The sequence below is a fragment of the Malaclemys terrapin genome, chromosome 4 (genome assembly GCF_027887155.1).
Source record: "Malaclemys terrapin pileata isolate rMalTer1 chromosome 4, rMalTer1.hap1, whole genome shotgun sequence".
NCBI lineage: Eukaryota > Metazoa > Chordata > Testudines > Emydidae > Malaclemys > Malaclemys terrapin.
The window spans coordinates 42068115-42094563 of record NC_071508.1 but is presented as its reverse complement, the minus strand read 5'-3'; the positions used below and the strand labels follow the sequence as shown (position 1 = coordinate 42094563).

The window sequence follows — 26449 nt, the reverse complement described above, 5'->3', positions numbered from 1 at the left end:
TTCCCAGGGCACAAAGAAGGCCATAGGAAACACAGCATAAGTTAGAACAGCCTGGAGGCTGCTGTGTGTCCACCAGGAGCCCAGATGCAGAGCACAAAAGTGGCTTAAAGCCACACGTCTCTCCTCCCTCCTGGTTCCTGCCCCAAAGCCAGCAACTAGGTAAAAGTTGTGGGGGTTCAAACAAATGTTTCCCACCATTTTGTCCCACCTCGAGCGCACATCCCTTTTCTGACCTGCGGGACCTCCACACCACTCCCTGCCAGTGACTTCTTTGCCTGAACCTTTCCCATTCTCTCCCAAGACAACAGATGAAACCTGTTCACGCAGCATACGCAGCAGCCCAGGCTGCAGAGCGTTCTCTGGGGAAAGCCATCTGAACGCGCATTAGCCTCCCTTCCACAAAAGGAACCGTAAACAAACAAAGAGTGAAAATAAGAATAGTCTCATCTGTCTGTTCTGACTTTACAAGGAATAAAACATTTAGACAGATTTTCAGGAGGCAGCGTTTCCTGCCCTCATCTCTCCCCCAGCCCTATTGCCATTATACTTCATGAGTCTGTCACAGCATACAAAAGACATCCGCGGAGCTAATGAAATATCTGGACTGTAGAGTATGTGGGTGTATAAATGAGCCTGCAGGCCCCTCAGTGCACCAAATAGCTCCAGAAAACTGATTTCCAGGACCTGTCAAGCCTCATTTCTTTTAAAAGGAAAAAAAAATAAGTTTCTATTTTTCCCCTTCAAAGACCAAAAAAGAGAAAAGAAAGTATATTAACTAAAAAGTAGGGAGGTTTCTGACAGGCTCCTTTCTTAGACCCCAGCAGAGATCGAGACTCCACTTGTGCCAGGCGCTGCAGAACCAAAGTTGATACACTCCATTCTCTGAAGACTTCACAGTCTAATTGGACAAAACAAAGAGGGTGAGGAGAAAAAGCTGCACAGAAAAATGAAGGCACTTGCCAAAGTTAACATGGCAGATTAATGTCCTAGACAGGAGTAGAGTTCAGATCTCCTGCCTCCCACTGTAGTGCCCCAGCCAATAGGCCACACTGCCTCGCCAGTGCATCCCCATCGAGGGCCTGAGCTCCTCTGTGTAGAAATGTACTAGTGAGATCCCCAAGTCTTCTGATAATACTGCAGCCATTCAGAGACTGAACGCTGGCAGCCCTCGCACCAGCACTGAATGGAAATGTTCCACATGAGTAAAAGGTTCAGGTGGGTTATGAGGATTTGTTTTTTCTATCAAATGATTTATAGGCTCAACGAGTTGTGTATGCATGCAATATCAGCCACCAAACCTTACTGCAGCAGGGGAGAGAAAAAGAGGTCAATTCCTTTGTGTGGGATATCGTCACAATTGCTCCTGATATACTGCCAGAGTGGCTGTTCCTAATCCCTCTTTAGGGATTACAGGGTCTCTATGCCTCCTTTCCTACCCACCTTCTATTTCAGGGATCATACTTATTAGAACTGTATCTCAAAAAGTGGTGCCATTGTAACCCATGCTAACCACAGTGCAATTCTTGGTCCAACCACTAGTGGTTGGACCACTTGTAGATGGTTAAGACTCAGTTACTACCTTTCAATTAACAGCTAACTAGTCTGTTAGCTCAGAAAGGAGAGGCTCGTGCCGCCTTAAGATTCAGCGGGCCTGCAGACATCTGAACCAGTGGAATCAGTACGAAGTGGGGATGGGGATTTGAGCAACTGTAGGCATCTGAAGCAAAGGATGGGGAATGTATAACTAACCCAGTGTGGCTTGTCTCTCTCTAGTACGGAGGTGGGCAAACTACGGCCCACGGGTCACATCCAGCCTGCGGGACCGGCCTGCCCGGCCCCTGAGCTCCTGGCCCAGGAGGCTAGACCCCAGCCCCTCCCTCGCTGTTCCCTCTCCCCCACAGCCTCAGCTTACTGCACCACCGACGCAATGCTCTGGGTGCTGGGGCTGCAAGCTCCTAGGGCAGCGCAGCTGCAGAGCCCGGCCTGACCCGGTGCTCTGTGCTGCACAGCGTGGCTGCCTGGGGTTGAGGCAATCAGAGGGCGGGGAACAGGGGGGTTGATTGGGGGCAGGAGTCCCAGGGGAGCAGTTGGGGCGGGAGATCCGGGGGTGGTCAGGGAGAAGGGGTGGTTGGATGGGGCAGGGGTCCTGGGGGGGGGGCAGTCAGAAAGGAGGTGGGGTTGGATAGGGCGGCAGGGGGCAGTTAGGGGTGGGGGTCCAGGGGCGGGGCTGTCAGGGGGCGAGAAGCGGGGGGGTGAGATAGGGGGCAGGGGCCAGCCCATGCCTGGCTGTTTGGGGAGGCACAGCCTCCCCTAACCGGCCCTCCATACATTTCAGAAACCCGATGCGGCCCTCAGGCCAAAAAGTTTGCCCGCCCCTGCTCTAGTAGCTAAACCACAAAGAGAGGTGTATGAGTGTTACAGCCCTCTAACTAATGCACTAGATCTTTTATATAAACAGTAGAGGCTGTTCAAATCCTGGGCCTACCATGCAGCTCTGCCAATACATTTCACTGCAGACTTGCAATAACCCGCATCCTCATTAAACAATATTTCAGTCCTAGGCCCCCAGACCACTCCACCAATGCATCTCGGTATTGACCTGTTACACTCCCTGCTGCCATGCCACTGAACTTCAGTCCTGATGATGCAACAAAACTCGACTTGCTCCCCTAATATTATATTATCAGCAGTGTGATGGGCTTTGGGAGGTGGATGAATATCCAGACTGGACTGAGTTGCTAGTGACAATCCACATTTGAATCCAACATGTCCTGAAACCCTAGTGCATTAGCTTCACCTAAATTTTTCAGAGCCAGATCATGTGCCCAAATCTGAATATGACAAAAAGCACTCTGCCACCTTTCTGGCACTTTCTGCAGAGTCCGGAGTTCCTGAGAGAGTGGAGACTGGCTGAGATGCACATCCGTCTATCTATGGTATGTACATGCCCCCTTACTGGGGTATAACCATCGCTAATGCATTTGTCCTCATAATTCCTTTGTGAAGTAGGGCAGTGCTATTATCCCCATCTTACACATAGGGAACTGAGAGACAGAGGGGCTAAGTGACTTGACCAAGGTCATACAGGGAGTCTTTGGTAGGGCAAGGAACTGAACCTGGGTCTCCTACATAGCGCTGGACCATCCATCATTCACCAGCCTGAAGCTGGGTTTTCTTTCCTATGGGGTTTCCCATGGGAATCCCTGGTATCACGTTTCTATTAGAGCTATGGGGGAGGGGAGAGAAGGGGGAACCTGTCTACACTGGTGCAGACATAGGCTTTCATGCATGGGTCCTTGGGTCACTTCCACAGGAAGCAAACCTCAGTTCCCCACTGATGGGATGATCTCTGCAAGGGAACCCCCAGGGAGATTTCTCCTCCCCTTCTCCCTCACCCTAGACCCCATCTATGGAAATTAGAAGGAGGGAATGGTCTGGTGTCTCTCTCTCTCTCACACACACACACTTTTCTTCTTTCAACAATGAAGTAAAAACATGTTATCTGGTGTGAACTCCCAGGCTGACAGTTAAATAACATCCCTCCCAGGACACTGTCTGAAACCAGCTTATGTCTGGTTCCTCCTGTTTATATGAAACTCACAGTAATATTCCCTTAATTGTGTGTCTAGGATTGTGTGCGGCAGAAGGGGAGGGAGTGGGAGAGATGTGCTTTTGATTTATGTTAGTTGACAAGGATTAGTTTCTGTAATGCTCTTGGGATAAAAACGTCAGTCAGAAAAACCTTTACAAATAAAAGAAACACAGGCTACATTATATTTTGTTCCACTTGATTCTCCCGTCATATACCTCCCCTCTTATCTCTTCTCCATACATCCCAGCCTATCCATAAAGCTGGAAGGCAGAATCCCTAGCGCTTGCTTCGGTAGAACTTAAATTGCTCAGGGGTGTGAAAAAGCCACCCCCTGAGCGACATAAGTTACACCGACAGAAGCGCTGGCATGGACAGCGCTGTTGGCAGGAGAGCTTCTCCCGCCGACAAAGCTACCGCGCATGGGGAGATGGAACAGTTACGCCGATGGGAGAGTTCTCCATCGCCACAGAGCATCTGCACTGGCAGCACAACAGCTACATTGCTGGAGCTGCGCCACTGTACCGATTCTAGCATAGACTAGCCTTATGTCTATATAAATTCAAAACCTATGAAGTCTTAAGCTGACATTCTCAGGCCTCAGCTGGTGTAGTGTGTCCAGTTCTGGGCACCACACTTTAAGAAAGATGTGGATAAATTGGAAAGCGTGTCCAGAAGACAGCAACAGAAAATGATAAAAGTTTTAGAAAACCTGACCTATGAGGAAAGAATAAAAAAAAAAAAAAAAAAAAAAAAACTGGGCATGTTTAGTCTTGAGAAAAGAAGATTGACGGGATCCCGGTAACAGTCTTCAAATATGTTAAAGGCTGTTATAAAGAGGACTGGTCAGTTAGAACAAGTTAGAATGAGACAGAATCTGCTTAGTCTGCAGCAAGGGAGATTTAGGTTAAGTAGTAGGAAAAACTTTCTAACGACAAGGGTAGTTATGCTCTGAAATAGGCTTCCAAGGGAAGTTGTTGAATCCCGGTCATTGGAGGTTTTTAAGAACATGTTGGACGTACAGTTGTTAGGGATGGTGTACATATGCTTGGTCCTACATCAGCATAGGCAGGGGAGGTATTGGAAGACCGCTCATGGTCCCTTTCAGCCCTAAAATTTCTATGATTGTTATTCTTACAATTTGCTAAGCCAGTTTCTAGCTCTGGATACTGGTAGCTACAGCTAGAAATACTAGAGCGATACAGCCCAGCCAGAGACACCTAGAGCTACAAATGGAGCACTAGTAAATGGCATTCACCATCAACAATAGCAAAGTGGCTTCTACACAGAGCCTTGGTGCTCAGTTAAATGGCATGCCTTTTTATCTGAAGTGTCTATTTGGAATATCATCTCATGATGTTGGCATGGATTTGTGTGTCCAGTAGAAATAGATGTTGGGTAAATCTGACCTTGACTCTAATTGGCTGCTTATCAATTATGGGAAATTACTGAAAGTAGCATCTAGAGGGTCTAACCTGCACACAGCACAGTGGGGCTCTGATGTTGAAGGGAGCAGTGACTTGCTCAGGGTCACAGCTTGTCAATGGAAGAGCTGAGAATAGAACCCAGGTCTCCCACTGACTTCTTCCCTTCTGCATTAAGGTCAAGCTTCCCCTTTCCTGACCTTTGCCCTGCCTACAATCTTTTACCTCCATCTCCTTTCCCATTTCTCTCCTTATCCCCCACTCAAGCTTCTCCCCCAATCCTTTCTCATCTTCTTTGTCCAGTCCCATTTGCACACCACCCATACACTGAGAACAGCCTCCTGGTCCCTGTTATGTTTGCCAAACCCCTTCTCTCACCTCTTTCAAAACACCCCCCAAACCTCACCTGCCATGATGACCACACTGGGTTTCTCCTGTTTGTAGGGTAATCCATTTGGTGCATCATAACTGATGGTAAATCATCATTTGCGCTTCCAGGGCCCAATTTTCAGAAGGACTGAGCTCCTGCTGCTTTCAGTGGGAGCTGATGGGTGACTCAGCCCTTTTGAAAATAAGGCCACTTATCTGGTGCTTCAGCAAGGATTTAGGAGCCTACCTTTAAACACCCATTGTGGGAAATCTTGGCCAGCGTGTTCTAGTAGGTAGCACATAGGACTGAGAAGTAGGATTCCTGCTCTATTTCTGCCTCAGTCAACTGACTTACTAGATGAGGTTGGACAGGTCACTTAACTTCTCTACCTCTGTCTCCCCATCCATAAATGATAATACTTCCCCATGGGGACGCAGTGAGGTTTAATTTGTCAGTGTTTGTAAAGCACGCTGAGAGCCTCAGATGGAGACTGCTGTTGAAGTGCACAGGGTCACTATTGCAGGAGACATGCTCCTTCGTTGTTGGAGAGCAATCAATCTCTGAGGGAAACAGCGGTTGCATGAAACGCGTGTCCTTTAACATTTTCAATTTCAAGTACACTCCTGTTCACTTTTCTTCTCCCCTTCCCCTCCCCCCTGACTTTATATTGGGAATCACACTCAGCAGCTGGGTGCAGCCAGTTCCAATGAGAGCAAAAGAACCCTTCCTTCACAGGGGATTTGTATCACAGAACACCTTGGTGGGGATGCCCATCAATCAAGGAAACACAGGAAACCATTGCGCGTGTCACTGCTACCAAGGAAAGAAGTCTTGCTGTGCCATAGCCTCAGGAGTTAGAGAGCTCCATGCAAATTAAACTCCACTTTGCACCAGGCAGATTAAATAAAGGCCCACACCTGTAAACACTCATGCCTGACTCTACCTAGCAGCACGTGAGAAGACTCAGGAAAGTCAATGGGACTGCTCATGGAGTTGAAGTTATGCATGTGCATAATTGTTTTCAAGATTGGTGCAATGACTTCTGTTTTGCTAAGGCTCCTCCTTTCACACATACAGAGGCCTTCAAGTACTAAACATGTCTCATACTGGATCATTTTGGTGGAAACCCTATCCGCCCTCCCCTGTAGGAGTAGGAGCAGTACCCAGTAGAAGAAACAACAGCATCCAGCCTCCTCCTAAAAATACATGTGCCATGGTAGTAACAGACTCAATCGCTGGCCTAAATGGTGATACATATTGTTAATAACTATTTGTATTACAGTAGCTCCTAGCATCTCCCACTGAAATCGGGCTCCTATTGTGCTAGGTGCTGTACTCACCCATGCCTGCCCTGAAGGGTTCACAATCTAAACAGACAAGCGAGACGAAAGGGTGGGAGAACAGAAGTATCACCCCCATTTCACAGATGGAGGCATTGAGAGAAAGAAAGCAATGTGGTCAAGGCCCCATAGGGTAGGTCTACACTGCAGTAAAAGACCTGCAGCATGGTCACAGCTGGCTCAGGTCAGGTGGCTCGGGCTGCTGGGCTAAAAATAGCGGCATAGATGACCAGGCTAGGGCTGGAGCCTGGGGTCTGAAACCCCATGAGTGGGGAGGGTCTCAGAGACCAAGTTCCAGCCTGAGCATCTACACTGCTATTTTTAGCCCTGCAGCCCAAGCCCTATGAGCCTAAGTCAGCTGACTCGGGCTCTGAGACTAGGTGTTACGGGTTTTTTAATCACATTGTAGACATGCCCATGGTGTCCAGTAGAGAGCAAGGATTTGACCCTAGATCGCCCAGGTACTAGTCCAGTGCCTTAACCACAAGCCCACCCATCCCCTCTTCTAAAATGCTGCCTTAAACAATACTATTCATGTCAATCTGTGCTACACACAGAGCTGGAGTTCAGATAAAAATATCCAAGCATGTGGAAATGGGAAGGGGATACAAATAAAAATAAATAAGTACTTGATGTATTACATTAGCACCTAGAGGTCTCAAACATGAGTAGGACCCCGAGTGCTGGTTTCTGAAAAGACGTGGTTGAATTCCTGCTAAAAATCTGTAAAAGTTGGTCCTGCAGCTAAAGGTCCAGAACAGGAGTAGGTAACCTATGGCACACGTGGTGAAGGCAGCACACAAGCTGATTTTCAGTGGCACTCACACTGCCCATGTCCTGGCCACTGGTCCGGGGGGGCTCTGCATTTTAATTTAATTTTAAATTAAGCTTCTTAAACATTTTAAAACCTTATTTACTTTACATATAACAATAGTTTAGTTATATATTATAGACTTATAGAAAGAGACCTTCTAAAAACTTCAAAATGTATTACTGGCACACAAAACCTTAAATCAGAGTGAATAAATGAAGACTCGGCACACCATTTCTGAAAGGCTGCTGACCCCTGGTCTAGAATGGTGGGGTAGTTGGCTCTCTCTGTGAATAAAAGGTGGTCTTCAGCTTCCAGCATCCATTAACTGATTGTTGTTTACTGCTATCCAGAAAATCCTGAAGAATGCCCTTTCAATTCAGAAATGGATTTCAGAGCATGTCCCTGGTGAATATTAGGGTGAAAGGGGAATACAGTGTAAAATTCAAAGAGGATGGGAAGAAGAAAGGAAAAGCACAGAGCCCAGACAAGTATATTTTGGCTCCAAGAGCAAGGAATATCCATGGGGGAAGGGCTATCTGAGGGAAGGATAGCTAAATAATATTTATTTATGTGACATTTTTATTATTTGGTAGTGCTCAGGCATTTTCATAGCTTTTCTTATGACAACCTGTGCCAGTGTCTCTGGCTTTTCTCTTGTTCTAGACAGCAGAGGTTGGCAAGCTGAGCATCCCCTCTGATGCAGATAAGGCTTCATTTTTGTGTCAGTTAAGGTCACTTGCGTCTGCTCAGTCTTGTATCTCAAGGGCTTCAATTCATCATTGCCAGCACAGTCAGAGACTAGGATCGTCCATTTGCAACTGCTGTGAGCCTGGTTCAGAATCTCAATGCAGGAAAACCATTGTCAAGCTCTCCCCTGGTGCACACACAGAAAGAACTGAATAGAGATCCACTCTCAGTCATGATTGTGATCATTGCACATGTACCTCCGGCAAGGCCAATTTTTTTTTTTTTTTTACTTTCAAACCTTTGTTGAAAAGCTAGCTAGTCTCTGCTGTGTATTCAACTGCATTATACAGGTGATCTGGGTACTGCAAGGCTGATTATACTGATTTGCAACAGGAAAATGTGCCATCGTGCAACATACCAAGAGTACATAACCTATTTTGTGTGGTATGATTTGCTGCAACACTATGGCACAGGCTGACATGCACTGTCATGGGAGGAATGGACTGAGGGACGTTTATTTTCTGTGGTATGAAGCAGAAAGAAGGGCCAAACTTTTGAAACTCAAGTGCTTAAAATTAGACACCCAAATTTATATTTAGGCACCTAATAAGAGGCTTAATTTTGAGAGGTGCTAACAGGGCCGACTCCAGCATTTTTACCGCCCCAAGCGGCGGGGGGAAAAAAAAAAGCTGCGATCGGTGGCACTTCGGCGGCAGTTCTACCGCCGCCGCTTCATTATTCGGTGGCAGGTCCTTCCCTCCGAGAGAGACTGAGGGACCCGCCGCCGAATTGCCACCCAAGAGCCAGATTTGCCGGCCCTTTCCATTGGCTGCCCCAAGCACCTGCTTCCTGCGCTGGTGCCGGCCCTGGGTGCTAACATTAGAGTCACGTCAGGCATCCAAGATTGGAAATGTTGGTCATAATATACCTGGCTGTATTCAGAGATCATTTATACCAGAGTATAATCTTCACCCCAGTGTTACTAAGCTGAGAATCTAGCTCATTGCTCTTGCATATTATCTTGATATGCTGCAGCAAGAGAAAATCTCCTAAAGTTTTTCACCATCCAATGAAAAAGTATCTACTTAAACATACACACTAGCTGCTTCCCTAGTTAGACTCCTTTCTGGGAACGACACATCTCTCAGGTCTCTATTTCCAGCCAAAATTATGCATTCACACCTTTTATAGACAACAGTAATTTCCAAAGGTGAATAGGATTCCTCCCATACGTTTTATTGGCTATAATAAAAAGAAGCTTGAGTTAGCGGAAGAGGTGAGCAGGGAACTGTTCGGGCGGGGGGAGGTGGCTGACACACTGCAAAGAAGATGAAGGAGCTGCAGAAGAATTCCTGGCGATACAGAGGGGAGGGACTGCAGGAGGAGGAGGAAGATAAAGGAGAATGTAGCAAAGATGATGATGATGATGATGATGATGATGATGATGATGATGATGATGATGATGATGAGTATGAAGGACACGACGTGAAGTCATAGAAGATGGTAAATATGGAAAAATCAGTCAGAGAAAAAAGTAGATAAAATGCAAAGGCAGAGGAAAAATGGCAAAAAAGAGCATCAATAGGGAATTACAGCTTCTGATTGGCTAAGAATCGTGCCTATACTATTACTTTTGTTACCCTGGCTCCTCCACCTCGCACACTGACACACTTTTGCTGGTCTCATCCAGGGCATGTATTGTTTTTTCAAGTATAAGCAGTTTGAGACAGGGACTTTCATCTTCTATATGTTTGTACAGCACCTAGAACACAAGGGTCTCTAGCCACTACCTCCTTGTAAACTGTAAATCAAACCAACAGGTAGGAAGAACAGTTCAGATTAACCACTGTGAGAACACAAGAATAATGAGACATTGGATGAAATTGAAAGGAGGCAAATTTAAAATTGATAAAAGGAAATTTCCCCTCAAAATGAAAAAATAGTCTGTGGAACTCATTGCCGCAAGATACTATTGAGGCCAAAAAGCTTAGTAGGATGCAAAACAGTATTTGCTATTTATATGGATAGTGAGACTATTCTGAGCTATAGCAGTAAATATTTTTAAAAACAAGAGTTTGGGCAGGGATAGAAACTCTCCTGCTTTATGGCAGGAGCCAATCTCAAACTCTTAGGGCTTAGGAAGGAACAGTCCCTTGGGGCAGGTTATCCCATAACTGCTAAGCGCAGGACTAAAAGAATCTGACACCCAGTGCAGGCAGCACAGAATGCAAAGCACTAAATTCTGGTGCTCAGCATGGAGACTACTCGAAGGAGGCCCTCTTTCCCTGATGTACTTCGAGAAGGTGGTGGAGATTGTTAGAGGGCTTTCCCTTCACCCTTTCCCCTGGTTTTTGTCACACAGGCAGACAGCAGAAGACCAGAAGTCCGAAGTGCAGACAATGCAATGTTTATTGGGGTTAGTTTCCAGCAAACGTATCCCATAACTCTTACACTGCAAAGCCTTGTTTCCAGTGTTCCGACTCCCCTCTCCTCAGCAGGCATAATTATGCCTGAAATGCATGCTCACAGTCCCATCCCTTACAACTTATGGTCATGTTCTGTTTTTTTGGCGGGGTTTGGGGGCGGGGGGGTCATGGGTCTTCATTCCCACCCCTTTTGTACCCCAGGGGAGGGGTAAGGAGTGAGGTTGTGCTCCAGTCAGGGGCAGGCATTTCTCTGGTCTTTTAGTGTTTTACCTCCCCCCACAAATCCTCCCTTACCCCTCCCAACTGGTTGCTTGACCTTGCCTTAAGATAAGAAGTTGAACCAGTCTTTAAGTATGTGCTCATATATTTAAAAATGTTATTAAAGCTAATGTTAAAAATTTATATAGTACACAAGTTGAGAAAAGAGTGTCTGTACATCTGGGTACAGTGCTTAGATTAAAAGCAAACTTTGTATTTCTTGATAAAGTGATAAGATACATATAGTGCATAATCAGCAATAACCCAAATGTCGGTGAATAAAATGTAAGAATACAATTTAGGTATTAGCATCCAAGTATTCGGGTACATCACTCATGAAAAGTAATACAGAGAGTTGGTTGTGGAAAGCAAATATAGCAATGAGTGAAGATTGTCCCTCAGTCATTGAGAGTTTAGGGTAGGTTATCCATTTAGCAAGTACAATCCAGAAGGAAAGTATTTCAGTTACTTTCCCCACTGTGCTTCTCCTCAGCATTCCAGCTCATCCCTGCTGGTATTGCTGATGTCCAGTGATGTGTTCTATGTAGATGTCCCTCAACCACCTGATGGAGTCTGACACCATTACACTCCCACCATGCCCAGTAACACTTCAGCTGCTCTTATCTGTTCCCATTATACAACAAACCCATCTGGCTTAGGCAAAAGTAACGTTTACAGTGTCCCCAAAAAGAAGAACAGGAGTACTTGTGGCACCTTAGAGACTAACAAATTTATTAGAGCATAAGCTTTCGTGGACTACAGCCCACTTCTTCGGATGCATGTGTCCGTCTTTGTCCTTCGTAAGAATCCCTTTGTTCACACATATTAGTAAGAATTTAAGTACATCAAAACTCAAACAGGCAAGCAGAACTCAAAGTACTATCTCAGGCAAAACTACAGGCCTGGATCCTACATTGTTAAGAGTATTGGTGTCAGAGATGAGAGTTGCTCTCCGGTTTATTCAACCCACTCCTCACCTGTGCTAACAGAGGAGCATACGAATTGCCACAGTGCACCAGACCAGTGCTCCTATCTAATCTAACAGTGGGCAGCACTTAGAGGCTACACAGGAAGGTGCAAGGAAGCCTGCACTTTGCAGTTATGTGACAACCTGCTCCCAGGGAAAGTTCCCCTTGTTACCCAAACTACCGAAGGTTGAATTAAGCTGCAGGGCATGAAGGTTTATATCCCTTCTAGTACTCTTGAGGTTGTCATAGTATTTACTGCTACAACTCTGGATGTCCATGTTACCTACATACGTGTCTGAATCCTGCTAAGCATTTGGCCTCCATGATATCTTGTGGCAATGAGCTTCACAGACTAATGGTCATTTGATAAAAGGAAATAATTATTTTCATAATCTTCAAATTGGCCACTTCTCAATTTAGTGCCTGTTTCCTGCTTGGGTTATAAGGTAGGGTGAACCAAAGTTCACAGTCTCCCTTCTTCATACTAGTCACGATTCTCTCTCTTTTGGTCTTGTCCCGTCCTATACATCTCCGCGCAGCAGTGCACTCTAGAAAATTTCCAGAGCTACCCCGGAAGGATTCCTTTTCACGTTTGTTTTCCTATCACAGGATAGAGCTTTGCGGTCAATGAAAAATGATTTGCATGGCTAGATAAACAGCGACTCCTCAAAAAGAGCAGGAGCATGTTGCAATTAGTCATTAAACTCTGACCCAAAGCCCTAACATGTTCTTGAGGAGCAGGGTTTTTAAAAACTGTCCTTCCACTACTTGGGCTATCAATTACTTGTGCCTTTTGAGAGTCTAGACAATCGCAAATAATGCTGCCCAGGAGGAAATCGGGGGAAGCGTGATCATTTGTTTTTCTACCAGACTAAATGCTATCACCACACCATGTTCACCCCAAGGCACAAGCAGCAACACTGGCTCCAAGAGGAGGATTAGCAAATGCCACGGCAACGAGCATTCAGTCATCATTGCCACGGTTTAGTGAAGACAAAGCTGCACTGACAGGAAGGTGAGACGGTAGTTCAGAAGAAAAATACTAAGGCAGAGAAGCAAGTGCCTAATGAAGTCCTTTGCATGAGCACATCTCTCCCTTAAGAAAACATCACCTCAAAATGATACATCTGCACTGTCTTTGCGAAAGCCAAAGGGAGGGAACCTATTTGAGGAATCCGTCATTAAGTGGCTGCAGGGCAGTGCTTTTAAAACAAGCCTGGTGAGTGAGACACTAGATGAGAAGTCACGAGATCTGGGTACTATTCCCAGCTGTGCCAAAATCTTGCAGTAGGACCTTGGGGAAATCATGTAACCTCTCTTTTGACAATCTTGGCCTATGTACATACCACCGTGTAACAGAATCTGCTGGTAGCCTCGTGGCCACAATTTCATTTTCAACAGGAATAGCCTTGGGAGGGTGAGGGAGTCATGAAAAATAGAGCTGTTGACAGCGGGCCCCAATTTTCCACTTTCTTGTCATCTCGAGAGTCAGTTACATCTTTACGAGCTGCAAAATCAGTATGGTAGCATTTTATACCCACTTAGCACACACAGATGACCACACAAGGGGAAGAGCAATGGATAATCATTAAGGCTGCAAGTTTGTCATGGAGGTCACGGATTCCGTGACTTTACGTGACTTCTGCAGCAGCCGGTGCACCTGGCTCAGGGGCAGCTCAGGCAGTCACCGCACCCCTACTCTATCCCCAGCAGCAGCAGAGTTTGGGTGTGGGAGGGGGAAGAGGGTTTAGGGCACGGGACAGGGTGAGGCGGGCTCCGGGCAGCGCTTACATGGGGGGCTCCTTGGAAGCGGCGACAACCCCCTCACTCAGCTGCTAGGCGGAGACATGGTCGGGCAGCTCCGCGCGCTGCCTCTGCAGCTCCCATTGGCTGGGAACCACAGTCCCCGAGTGCAATGCTCTTACTTGCATTGCACAGTAGCTTACACCAGAAATAGTCCCATTGGAGTCAACAGGGCCAATTGAGGAATGAGGTACGATGCAGTGTGAGTAAAGATACTGGCCCAGGGTTAGCAGTGAAAACAGACCAATCCTTAACTGCCCTTGTTCCCACCCCTTAGAGATGCTGGTTAATTCTTCAAGCTCTGACAACAGCAGGGATGGGCAAAATAAAGGACAGATGAGAGCAGAATGGAAGATATATAAGAGATGATTAAAAGAGATGAGGAACTTCGACTGAGAGTTATTGAAATATATAACAGCCTTATTGGTGACAAGTCAGGAAAAAGGACGAGAGAGACCATTCCAAAAGGCTCAATTGTCTAGCATTATCTTTGCCTAGGTTTTTATGGTGGATTTTTGCCTTGAGCGGGACCATCAAGCTGTGAATATTTGAATAAGGAACATTTAAATTAAGAGACAAAAAGAAATGAGATTGTAAATGTCTCATTAAATCACTTTGCAAGCTCCATGGCAAAAGGGAACGTATGTTACAAGCTGCTATCAGATTAAGATACAGAGAAAGAAGCTCGGCAGGTCTACTCAAGGTTTTAAAACCTTTGGTATAGCAGGCAGGACAGAAGCATTAGGTACCATGTCTCACAGATTACAGCTCAGTCTTGCCAGCACTTAAACATTTGCATTGCTTTATTCTGGGGAGCAGTCCAGTACACTTCTATGGGTCTACTCAAGTGAGGAAAGTGGCACATGCTTGAGTAGCTATAAAAATAGGCCTCGGTTTATAAGCCCAAATTTTCAAAAGCGAGGATTGATTTTTGAGTGCCTAACTTGAGATGCCTTAAAGGATTTTCAGAAATTGCTGAGCACCCACCCTCTGAAACTCAGGCCCTCAAGTTGGTCACTCAAACATACTAGTCACTTGAAAATTCTAGCTAAGGGTCCATGTTCCCTTCCCCCAGTTTGTCAGATACATTGCATGTAATAAATACTCTTACAGTTACATAAGATGGGGTTGTTCCCTAATTACCAATTACCATAAGAACCATAAAGGCAATGGAAATACGTAACCAAGAAGTAAATGCTGTAAGAAGAAAATACGCCACACAGTATTCTCCAGCCACACACAGGTTAAAGCAGACATGCCCTCATTATTATTTTTTGTATATTGCAGGTGTTACACACCACCAGGCTTAAAAACCATTAGAATTCTGTGAGCAAACACATACCTTCTCCTCCTTAAACTGGGAACCTGATGATGCCATGGAAACCACCAGTGCAACAAGTGCCTTTTACCCCAGAGGGAAAGGAAGTGGAGTTCTCTTTCTCAGCTCAGAAGAGTAAGCAGTGCATGGTGATTGAGGCCAAGAACACAGACGAGCAAAAGAAAAAACATTAGGGAGGAAAAAAGAGCTTAGTACAGAGTTCTCTCAGACACATTAAAGAGAGCCATGTGGCATACCAGTAGCAGGTTTATAAGTACTTGAAGGCTGAGTCACAACTGAAAGAAACCATCCCCATGACCTGATTTGTTCTCCAAGTATCAATCCCTCCCTTTTGTTTGCTAATGAATAGTTATATTTCCCCCGTTACATGTTCTGAGAGAGAGACAGGGCTAAGTATTATCTCAACCCTGCCACTGAACCATATCAGCAGAGTATTAGCATTTGGAGCATTGCAACGTCTCTACACACGTTATGCTGCTTAATTTCTCAGCTAAAGGCACTCCAAGGAGAAATATCTATAAAGGGCAGCTCTCTGAAAGAGCTGCTGGGAAAACTCAGAGGGGATTGTCTGTGTTCGTTGCCTGAAAACAGAAATCAAAGGTAGCCCAGAGATGGATGAGAGATGCTGGCCCCTAGCCATCTGACCCACTTTAACCAAAACAGCCTTCCCGTTAAAGAAATGGGCAGTCTTGTTTAAAAAAAAAAAAAAAAAAAAAAAATTAGGGACCAGATCATCAGCTGGTGTAAATCAACATCACTCCATTAACTTCAGTGGCACTATACTGATTTATATCTGCTGAGCATCTGGGCCCAAGATTTCATACAAAACCTAATGCTTCCCTGTAAAATGGCACCTGGCATCTGAGTTTTCATCGGCCAGCTCCTTATGCAGTTTTGGGCTTCCTCGACCTTCTTTTCCCTCTCAGACACAATGGATATGAAGGCAGAAGAGCGGAAAGAAATGCTATAGGCTCTTACCTATTAGCAAAGTAATTCAAAATAGGGTTGACAAACCTATGCTAGGTATTTTCACTGGCCATCAGTAGTTAAACCAAAGGCATGAGAAAGGTAAGGATGCGAAAGATACTCTCCAGTAATGCTGAATCCACTGATTGTCCTACAAAAAAGGAAAAGGATGAGGAAAGAATATCCATCCAAAATGCTGGTCACAGAGGAAGACTACAGTATCTTCTTCTCATGGTATTATATCACATATATCCCTGCACTCACAATCAGACAACACTGCAATAAGGCAACACGGTCAACATACTGTTGGCTTTCCACTGACAGTCTCCTATTAAGGAGTCATACACAAGGAACTTTATTGTGCAACAGTTCATTTTGCTGCACACAACACACCTGACAGAAGAACAAGGAAAGGATAAGGAGAGCTATTTCACAGTGCATCTCTCTCTGCTCTTCATAGAATATTAGGGTTGGAAGGGACCTCAGGAGGTCATCTAATCCAACCCCCTGCTCAAAGCAGGACCAATCCCCAACTAAATCATCCCAGCCAGGGCTTTGTCAAGCTTGACCTTAAAAACCTCTAAGGAAGGAGATTCCACCACCTCCCTAGGTAACCCATTCCAGTGCTTCACCACCCTCCTAATGAAAAAGTTTTTCCTAATATCCAACCTAACCTCCCCCACTGCAACTTGAGACCATTACTCCTTGTTCTGTCATCTGGTACCACTGAGAATAGTCTAGATCCATTCTCTTTGGAACACCCTTTCAGGTAGTTGAAAGCAGCAATCAAATCCCCCCTCATTCGTCTCTTCTGCAGACTAAACAATCCCAGTTCCCTCAGCCTCTCCTCATAAGTCATGTGCTCCAGCCCCCTAATCATTTTTGTTGCCCTCCGCTGGACTCGTTCCAATTTTTCCACATCTTTCTTGTAGTGTGGGGCCCAAAACTGGGCACAGTACTCCAGATTAGGCCTCACCAATGCCGAATAGAGGGGAATGATCACGTCCCTCAATCTGCTGGCAATGCTCCTACTTATACAGCCCAAAATGCCGTTAGCCTTCTTGGCAACAAGGGCACACCGTTGACTCAGATTCAGCTTCTCGTCCACTGTAACCCCTAACTCCTTTTCTGCAGAACTGCTGCCTAGCCATTTGGTCCCTAGTCTGTAGCAGTGCACGGGATTCTTCCGTCCTAAGTGCAGGACTCTGCACTTGTCCTTGTTGAACCTCATCAGATTTCTTTTGTCCCAATCCTCTAATTTGTCTAGGTCCCTCTGTATCCTATCCCTACCCTCCAGCATATCTACCACTCCTCCCACTTTAGTGTCATCTGCAACTTGCGGAGGGTGCAATCCATGACATCCTCCAGATCATTAATGAAGATATTGAACAAAACCAGCCCCAGGACTGACCCTTGGGGCACTCCGCTTGATACCGGCTGCCAACTAGACATGGAGCCCTTGATCACTACCTGTTGAGCCTGACAATCTAGCCAGCTTTCTATCCACCTTATAGTCCATTCATCCAGCCCATACTACTTTAACTTGCTGGCAAGAATACTGTGGGAGACCATATCAAAAGCTTTGCTAAAGTCAAGGAATAACATGTCCACTGCTTTCCCCTCATCCACAGAGCCAGTTATCTTATCATAGAAGGCAATTAGGTTAGTCAGGCATGACTTGCCCTTGCTGAATCCATGCTGACTGTTCCTGATCACTTTCCTCTCCAATAAGTGCTTCAGAATTGATTCCTTGAGGACCTGCTCCATGATTTTTCCAGGGACTGAGGTGATGCTGACTGGCCTGTAGTTTCCCGGATCCTCCTTATTCCCTTTTTTAAAGATGGGCACTACAGTAGCCTTTTTCCAGTCATCCAGGACCTCTCCCGATTGCCATGAGTTTTCAAAGATAATGGCCAATGGCTCTGCAATCACATCCGCCAACTCCTTTAGCACCCTCGGATGCAGCGCATTCGGCCCCATGGACTTGTGCTCGTCCAGCTTTTCTAAATAGTCCTGAAACACTTCGTTCGTCACAGAGGGCTGGTTACCATCAAGAGGAACACACCTTACCACTACATGCCACAGATACTACACCCCACAACCTTCCCCACCGACCCCCTTTATGCCAGCCTTCCAGCATCCTGTTTAGTCAACTACTCTCTCTGAACATACTCATGCTTACACGTAGGATGGTATAGTTTGTGGGCTGGTGCACATCACATGTGTATATTATAGTTCCTGGGGGAAAATTAGTCTTCTGATAGTAAATGGCAAAAGTCTGTTTTTGTTTGTCTTATGGCCTCTCATTAATCCCTTGATCAGTCACTTCTTCCAACTTCCAAAACAGCATTTTCTCTCTCTCTCTCTCTCTCTGACTCACACACACACACACACACACACACACACGACATTTTGTATTTTTAAAATCCTGCCCATTTTACAAGAGCTTCTTCCAGGGAAAGACTTGTTGACTGGTAGATAGGAAGAAATTGAATTGTCATCGCTCACTGCCAAAATCCGCTATAAATAATGTCACACTTTATTTTTTTATATTTATTAAAGTAAATAAATATATAAATCACAGCTCCCATTCTGTTCTCTGGAGGGGACCATAAATTTCAGTGTGTCTGGTTGATTTATTTGTGTTTGGCAACCTTGCTCTGACTTACGTTCTCTCTGTGAGGATCCAGCAGTAATAAATCTAGTGGTACTGTAGGGAATTCACTTGTTTCAATGCAATGCAACCTTCCACCACCACTACCACGCCACCATTTCACACATAAAATTCTTGAAAGAATTTTGCGAACAAAGAGAACGAGCATTGGTTAGAGCCAGGCACTCAGCAAAGAAGTGAAAAGCAAGATTCTCCCACACTTCCACAGAAGCAACTGGTCATTAGACACAACTGAGGACTTGTCTACAGGACAGATTATTGTGCAGCAAGCCAAGGTGAGAATCTGTAGCGCACCAACACTGTACTGTAATATATTGCATGGACATTGCTATAGAATCGAAAAAGTCCCAGCATGTGGCTTGACAGTATCATATGCCAAGCCATACTCCAGGACTCCCGTGTAGATGCTTGTGACAGTGGAGTGAGTTACTGCATGGTAAGCTAGAATCTGTAGATTCATACACTGGCTTGCCGGATAGTAACTTGCTATGTAGACTGGCCCTAAGAACCACTGCAAACCTCTCAACCTTCCACTGCAAGGGCAAGATGTACCACGCGTCACCTTTACCTTTCTTAATATAAACACGCGTCATCATATACACATAACATGTTCATTTAAAAAAAGAGAAATAAAAAAATCCCTACACAAATGCTCACCAGGAAGAGGAAAAGAACCACAGAGAGAAATAGCAAAGGGATCACAGAAGGATAAATGCCATTTTCTTCCACCATGGGAGGACTAATTTATAAGGGGATACATGATTCTATGCTTTTTTTTTTTTTTTTAAACAATCTTGCCACCCTTATGAAGAGTGTGCTATAAAACCACCAGTGAAACTATTCGTGCAGATATTGATCAACTTTGTGATGAGACATTAACATATTAATTAGAACATTTTCTGCTTAGTGATCCCCTGCTCCTTTCATTTTCCTTTTAGTGTCTCGGTGCAAATATGAATGGACCAATCATGATAAGCCAGGAATGGCACCTAACTGTAGAATCATTAATGTTGGTCCATTGAATGATGCTCCTTGAGACAAATAGCAGTGATTATTTCCTTCCCTCCCACTACCTTCTCCTCCCATCTCCTTATTCTCCCCATCCCACTCTTTCCACTGGGAGTTGTAACGGACAGCTGTTTCTGATCCAGCATGGCTCTATTTTGAATAGATGGATGTGCTTTTTCTGTACCTCTGTGACAGAATGTAACCTGGTGTCCACACCCTATTGTAATAACCTTTGTATAAAGTATGCCTTGTGGGGTATCATTTAAAAACTCATAATTTGCTGGGCATTATTGTCCTGGTAAAATGTGTGGCACAACATTGTACATGAAGCAATAAGATTCCACTGTATGGTGTTATTAACACATCCAAACTGAGATTGGGAAACACGTCTGTCTTAAAGTAATGTGTGCTCTGCTTACTTTGCATTTAAGCAGTAAACAGAGTCCTGAAGCCGGAAGGGAAACAAAGGAAGCTCAAATAGCTGAGGAAAAAGCAGCAGGGAACATCCTTCCACATAGAACTTTTGTCTCCTGAATCTCAGCTGGAAATGTTTTTATACTGTGCATCCTTCTCTTGAAAAAGGAGGGACAAACAGCCCAAGGCACCACCCTACCCCATTTCCCTGCCCCTCACATTCACGGCACCTGAAATGACAAAGGAAGCATTCATTGGATTCTGGGAGAAGGGGCCCTGACCTAAGAAATTTGGTCAGTAAGACTGCTGAAAGCACGTGGTGAGAAAACAAACTATGTTAAATTCAAAGTGAAGTTAGGCACCAGTTGCATTTTATCTTTATTTTTCTTGTAACCATTTATGACCTTTATGCCTCATTACTTGTACTCACTTAAAATCTCTCTTTGTAGTAAATAAACTTGTTTTATCTAATCCAAATGTGTTTAAATTGAAGGGTCTGAGAAACTCCATTTAGGGTGGCAAGTTGTGTGCATATTATTTCTATTAAAGAAATCATTGACTTGACTTTATAAATAAACTTGTATTATCCAGGAGAGGGTAGGCAGTATAGGACATACATTTGGCGGGGGGGGGAGCATTTAAGACCGAGTGTGTTGGGGTCACCCTGCAGTATAATCAAGGCTGGTAAGAGCCAAGGTGTGGCTGGCTAGCTAGCTCCAGCATGCACGCAGACATAGCTGGGAGTGACTTGCATGCTGGAGGCTGTGTGTGTGAGTAATCCAGGCTGGTGGCTACAGCAGCAAAGCATTCTAAAGGGCACCCCAGGCTACAGGGCAGGGGTGATACAGCTAGACATTAGTCTGAATTGTGCTCTTGTATATCACAATTTCATATTCTGCTTGTGTGTTTATGTAATGTTTTATGTTCAAGGAAAACCCAGTTGATGTTCCCACTTTTAATAAGTCACAACACACAAGGATGAAAAGCCTGATTTTTCAAAAGTGCTAGCGATTACGAGTGCCCAACTTGAGACACCTGAAGAGAGCCTGATTTTCAAAGGGCAGATGCTCTATGGTGTCACAGTTGGGCCCTCAAAAACTGAGACACCCAAAATTGCTAGTCAGTAGCAAGAAAATAATATGCCCCATAGACTATTAATTTATTCTGGTCAGCAACAATAAGATCTTGTTCTTTCCTTATAGCTCATGACCCTTGTTCTAAAATGCTTATGGATGTTCACCTAGGATATGGGTCACTTATGGCCAATTGTAGTATTATTAGGTTTTACTTCAGTGCCTTGAAATAAATAGAAATGGTGCCTTGAAGAAGCTTCTCTTTAATCACATTTCATCCAGTCACATTCAACTGAAGACCTTGAGACTCAACTGGAACAGTTCATGACATCCCACCCCAAAATACAGTGACCCTTCAAGGGTAAAATATCGATATTACAATTGCCCTCAGTTCAGTTTGTCCATATAATTCCTGAGGCAAGAGGTCAAGTTGGTGATTTTTCCTCAAAGTCACCTGTTTCATAAGGCTGCAGCATGCTCTAATCATTTATCCAGAAAGCTCCAAAATTCACAGGATGATTTACAGAGCATAGATGCCTAAAGGTGAACTGTTGTGACAACTGGGCCTACAAATTTATCCAAATTGTGACCGAGCCTGTAAAAAGTATGTACGGGTTCATAAGACGTTACAATAACCCATGACAACAAATATTGATGGGAAAAGATGCAAAAGGGAGACTGAATAACCGAGTTAGTCTAAACAAAAAAGGCCAACTTAATATGATTCAAGGACTGTGCTGAAATTATGCTTGTTTAAAACAGGAGATGTTGAGCCAGAAGTTAATGAGCCAAAATTGGTAGATATTAGGCCTAATCAGTAGACAAAATAATAAGGGGATAGGCAGGGCCGGCTCTAGGTTTTTTGCCGCCCCAAGGAAAAAAAATTTTGGCTGCCCCCCGTCCCAGCCCTGGGCTCCTTGCCGCACCCCCCTGCTGCCCCAGTCTTGGGCTCTCCCCACCCACCCACACCTCCTGCCGCCCCAGCCCTGGGCTCTCTCCCCCCCTCCCCCACCTGCACCCTCCTTCCACTGCAGCCCTGGGTCACTGGTAACTCGCTCCCACGGCAGGTCATTCAGCGTGAATTTTACATGTGCACAGAACACAGACAGGATTGGTTCCCATATGGTTACAGAACTGCAGTAAAGTGGAACAATTTTCAGCTTGTGTGATTGGGGGATATCTGGATGCATATTATAAGATTGTCCTACATAAATGAGGAAAAGTTGAGGTGCCTTCATTATTCTTTTGTTCCACTCTTTCTTTCTATGGGGAATTTGCCAATGCAATATCACTGTCTTCCTTTTAAACAAACAAACAAACCAAACAAAAAGGCAATGGCTGTTGAAAATCGCCATTCCAGTCCTAATAACCACTGGGAAGCATTTCTTGCTTAATTTTATCCTACTTTTTCTAAGCAAGTTACAGTGGATCAGTATATTTGATTTGGGAGAAATGAAGTAACAGCTGCCCAAACTTAGCTTGAGCACTCCTGAATTTTGAGATGTTCAAATCTGGAAGGCAGGTGCATGGGGGGGAGAAAGGGGGCTGTGGCTCCGCGGGGAAGCACGATAGCATGTATGCAGCAGTGTGTCTGGCGCTGCGCGGAGCCAGACACGCTGGTCTGAGTGGCACAGTAAGGGGACTGGGGGGTTGGAGAAGGGGTAGGGGGTTTAGGGGGTTCAGGTGGGGCAGTCAAGGGACAAGGAGAAGGGGGGGTTAGATGGGTCAGGGGTTTGGGGGGGGCAGTCAGGGGACAGGCAGCAGTTGGATAGGCATGGGAGTCCCGGGGATTTGCCAGGGGACAGGTAGGGGGTGGGGTCCTGGGGGGAAGTTGGGGCGGTCTCAGGAGGGGGCAGTTGGGGACAAGGAGAAGGGAGGCTTAGATAGGGGGTGGGGTCCTGGGGGGCAGTTGGGGCAGGGGTCCCGGGAGGGGGTGATCAGGGGACAGGGAGCAGGGGGGGTTGGATGGGTTGGGGTTTCTGTGGGGGGCAGTCGGAGGGAGTGGATGGTGGCAGGGTGGGGCTACCCTCCCGCCCTGTGGAGTGTCCTATTTTTGGAATGTTAAAATATGGTATCCCTACCTTCACAGTGCAGCTCTCCATTCATAGCAGGCTGCAGCATGAGGTCTCAGCTACCTCACTCCCTCTCCCTCTTTCCTGTTGGTAGTAGCCAAGGGAATGCTGGGAAATGTAGTTCTTTCCCTGCTCCAGGGCTGGCTCTATAGGCAGGGAGCTACCCAAGGAACTACAGCTCCCAGGGCCCCCTGTTGGTTCTCAGCTCCCATGCTGGATCCCTGCCGCCCCTGCAAATGGGCTGCCCCAAGCACATGCTTGCTTTGCTGGTGCCTAGAGCCGCCCCTGGGGATAGGCTATTCCACCCATCACTCCCTTTTTAGGTCCTTAAAAGAATAGGCTGGGGAAGAAGGGTGAAGAGTATGAAAGAACAAAAAGAAAAAAAAGACAGAAAGAAAGAACCAACAAAGGCTATTGGTGCTAGCTTCACCATCATGGCTGCCACTCTCACGGCTTCCTGCGACTCTGGGCCTTCATCATACTGATCCTGAGAGGTATCTTGACCAGGAGGGGCCAGAGAGATCGAGAGTGACCCAGATGACATCACCACCCCTACCGGCTCCAGCAGAATCCCAAACACCATTTGGGATTACAGTTATTACCATCTTTGATACCATCTAAGAGACAAACAATTGGGGGGCGGGGGGAAGCGTTCCTACTAAAACCTGTCTACAGCTAAGGGGAAAAAATGCTTTAACCGTGTTTCCTTCTTTACTGTACCTTTAATAAAGGATTACAAAGCTTTTTAATGATGTGTTTGCCATGGTGCTAAGCAGGCCGAGGTCTCTGTATACCAAGCCACAGACATTATTTAACACTGTTTAATGATTAGGTTACGTTAACACCTTTAGACCATTTATTCTATCTACGTTAATACAACAGAACCATCCCATTTGATAGATGTTACATTGGTCATTCACCCACACTTGCCCGGAGCTCTTGAACTAACAGGGTATACAGTTGGGGGGGATTTGCACGTCACTAATATGAAGGCAGTCTAGTCTAGTGGTTGGAGTAGGGGACAGACTCAGGAGACCTGACTGTTCCCAACTCTGTTACTGACTCACTGCGTCACCTTGGGCAGTTACAACCTCTGTTGTGCTTCAGTTTTCCATGTGTAAAATGGGAGTAATAATACCTAACCACCTCTGTAAAGTGCTTTTAGATCCTCAGACAACAGGCACTACACAAGTCCAAAGTATTTTTTTATTATCATCAACATGTGACACCTTTCCATAAAAGTTTTTCATATCACCAAAATAAAATAAAAAAAGTTCTCTCAATGGTGCACCTGGAGGATTTATCTGTCACCACTGTGGGGTTTCTAAACTTTATTTTGGTTAACTTCAAGTGAAAGCACATTATTTCCTTTCCACCTTAATGTAGTCCTGTGCTCTAAGTGCCACCTCAATGAGGTGATGTATTTGAGAGCATTCAGCAGGGAGCAAGTGTTTTCCTATTATATGGACAGCACAGCATATATAAAAAATTTACATGCGCCAAGTGACAAGACTGGAAAGCACAATTCAAGTCATAACACAGGCCCCTGCAAACCACTGTTTCGGATCCACATGAAATAAGCCTGCGTTTTATGGAGCACTGTAAATTTCAGCTCACTATACAAATCTCTAGAAGGCAAGTCCCCAAACTCATAATTTTCTCCCAACGATCAATCTGCTGCAGCCAATTCCAGCCAAGACAGGTTAGATCGAGAAATTTCAGAAACAGAACTAATGGAGGTCTGTGCAAATTTATAAAGTGGCAAGGCACCAGGGCCTAATGGGCTCCCCGTGGAGCTCTCCAAAAGCCACCTGACTCAAAGTGTTTTTTAAACACCTTCCTTCTCTCTCTCTCCCCCCTTTCTTTTAATGCAACCTATTCACAGGGTAGATGCACAGAGCTCAGCACCAGGACTTCCTAGCTTTAATTACTACCAAAAAAATCAGCCAATAATTGAGTTTGGGGTAAATGGGGGAAAGAAGTGGATTCTCACTCTCACCTCCCCATTTTTTTAATCACCATATATGGTCAATATACAGGTATCAGCTACTGCACCACAGAAGTTATGGATGGATTACACCTATTATATTATTCTGTCCCGCTCCCTACCAGGTACAGACACATTATAGCCTACATTTCCAAAAGTGACGAGTGATTTGGATGCCCAATGTGAAACTCTTAAGGAGGCTTGATTTTCAGAGTGCAGGTACTCAACACTTTCTGAAAATCAGGTCCCTTTAAGGCAGTGGTTCTCTAACTTTTTATATTGGTGATCCCTTTCACACGGCAAGCCTCTGAGTGTGATCCTTCCTCCCCTGCCAGGCATGGTTCTGCCACCCGGGGGATGACAGCTTGTGACCTCCACATAACCACCTTGTGACCCTTGAGGAGTCCTAACCCCCAGTTTGAGAACCCCTGAAGGTGTGTCAAATGGAGCACCCAAAAATTGAGGCAGTCAAGATCACTACCCATTTTTGAAAATTTAGGTCATGTACACACACACACACACACACTGAACATCACAGAAGATACATCAACTTAATTTTAGCAGAAGAGAGCTAGGGACAGACATGAGAGTTGATGATTTATTTAATTAACACACCTCTTCCCTGCCCACCCTGTCTTCTTAGAAGAAGTCTGCAGGCTTCTTCTTACACTGCCCTGCGCTGGCCCAAATGACTTACACACAGCTTCCAGGGGTGCCACTTCATGCCCAAAGGGTTATGAGGAGCAGCCGGGAGTGCAAACCTTAGGAGGGGGAGGAGGCGATGCCATTTGGCTAGAAAACCAGCCAAGAAAATAAATTGACTTCTGCAAATAGGGTTGTTTTTATTAAACATAAAAACACAAAAAAGCAGATTGTCTGGCTGAAAAATGAACAGGTGGGGACTCTACTTAAAACCTATTTTGAAGCATGGCCTTGGTTCAAGATGAATGCTGAATTATAAAAAACACAGAACATCATCATCACTTATACCAATCACAATAATTTCTAGTTATGAGCTCTGGCTGTCAGTTCCAGATAGACGTGGGGATGGGCAAAAGTATGCTGCAGTGCTGTGATGCATATAAGGTGCACTGTATACACTGATAGGCTGCACGTAGATGCTAAACTTGAAGGATCCCAAGAATGTTAATTTACATGAAAACAAAGACAAAGGTGCGAGTTTAAGCCCTCCATATTATTTATCCTTTTAAAGGGAGAATATTTGCTTTTGTGTTGG

General features: G+C 45.3%; 1 protein-coding gene across 5 annotated transcripts in view; it reads right to left on the bottom strand.

The window, feature by feature from the left end:
• The window catches only part of TSPAN4 (tetraspanin 4), a 712007-nt gene that overhangs the window by 499651 nt on the left and 185907 nt on the right, over positions 1 to 26449 (bottom strand). The window contains exon 1 of one of the 5 annotated variants that reach the window (XM_054025360.1): positions 15022 to 15189. The exons of the other annotated variants lie outside the window; for them this stretch is intronic. The gene's annotated coding sequence lies outside the window, so the exon portion shown is untranslated. Of the gene's footprint in view, positions 1 to 15021; positions 15190 to 26449 lie in introns of those variants that run through there. 5 annotated transcript variants of the gene reach the window in all.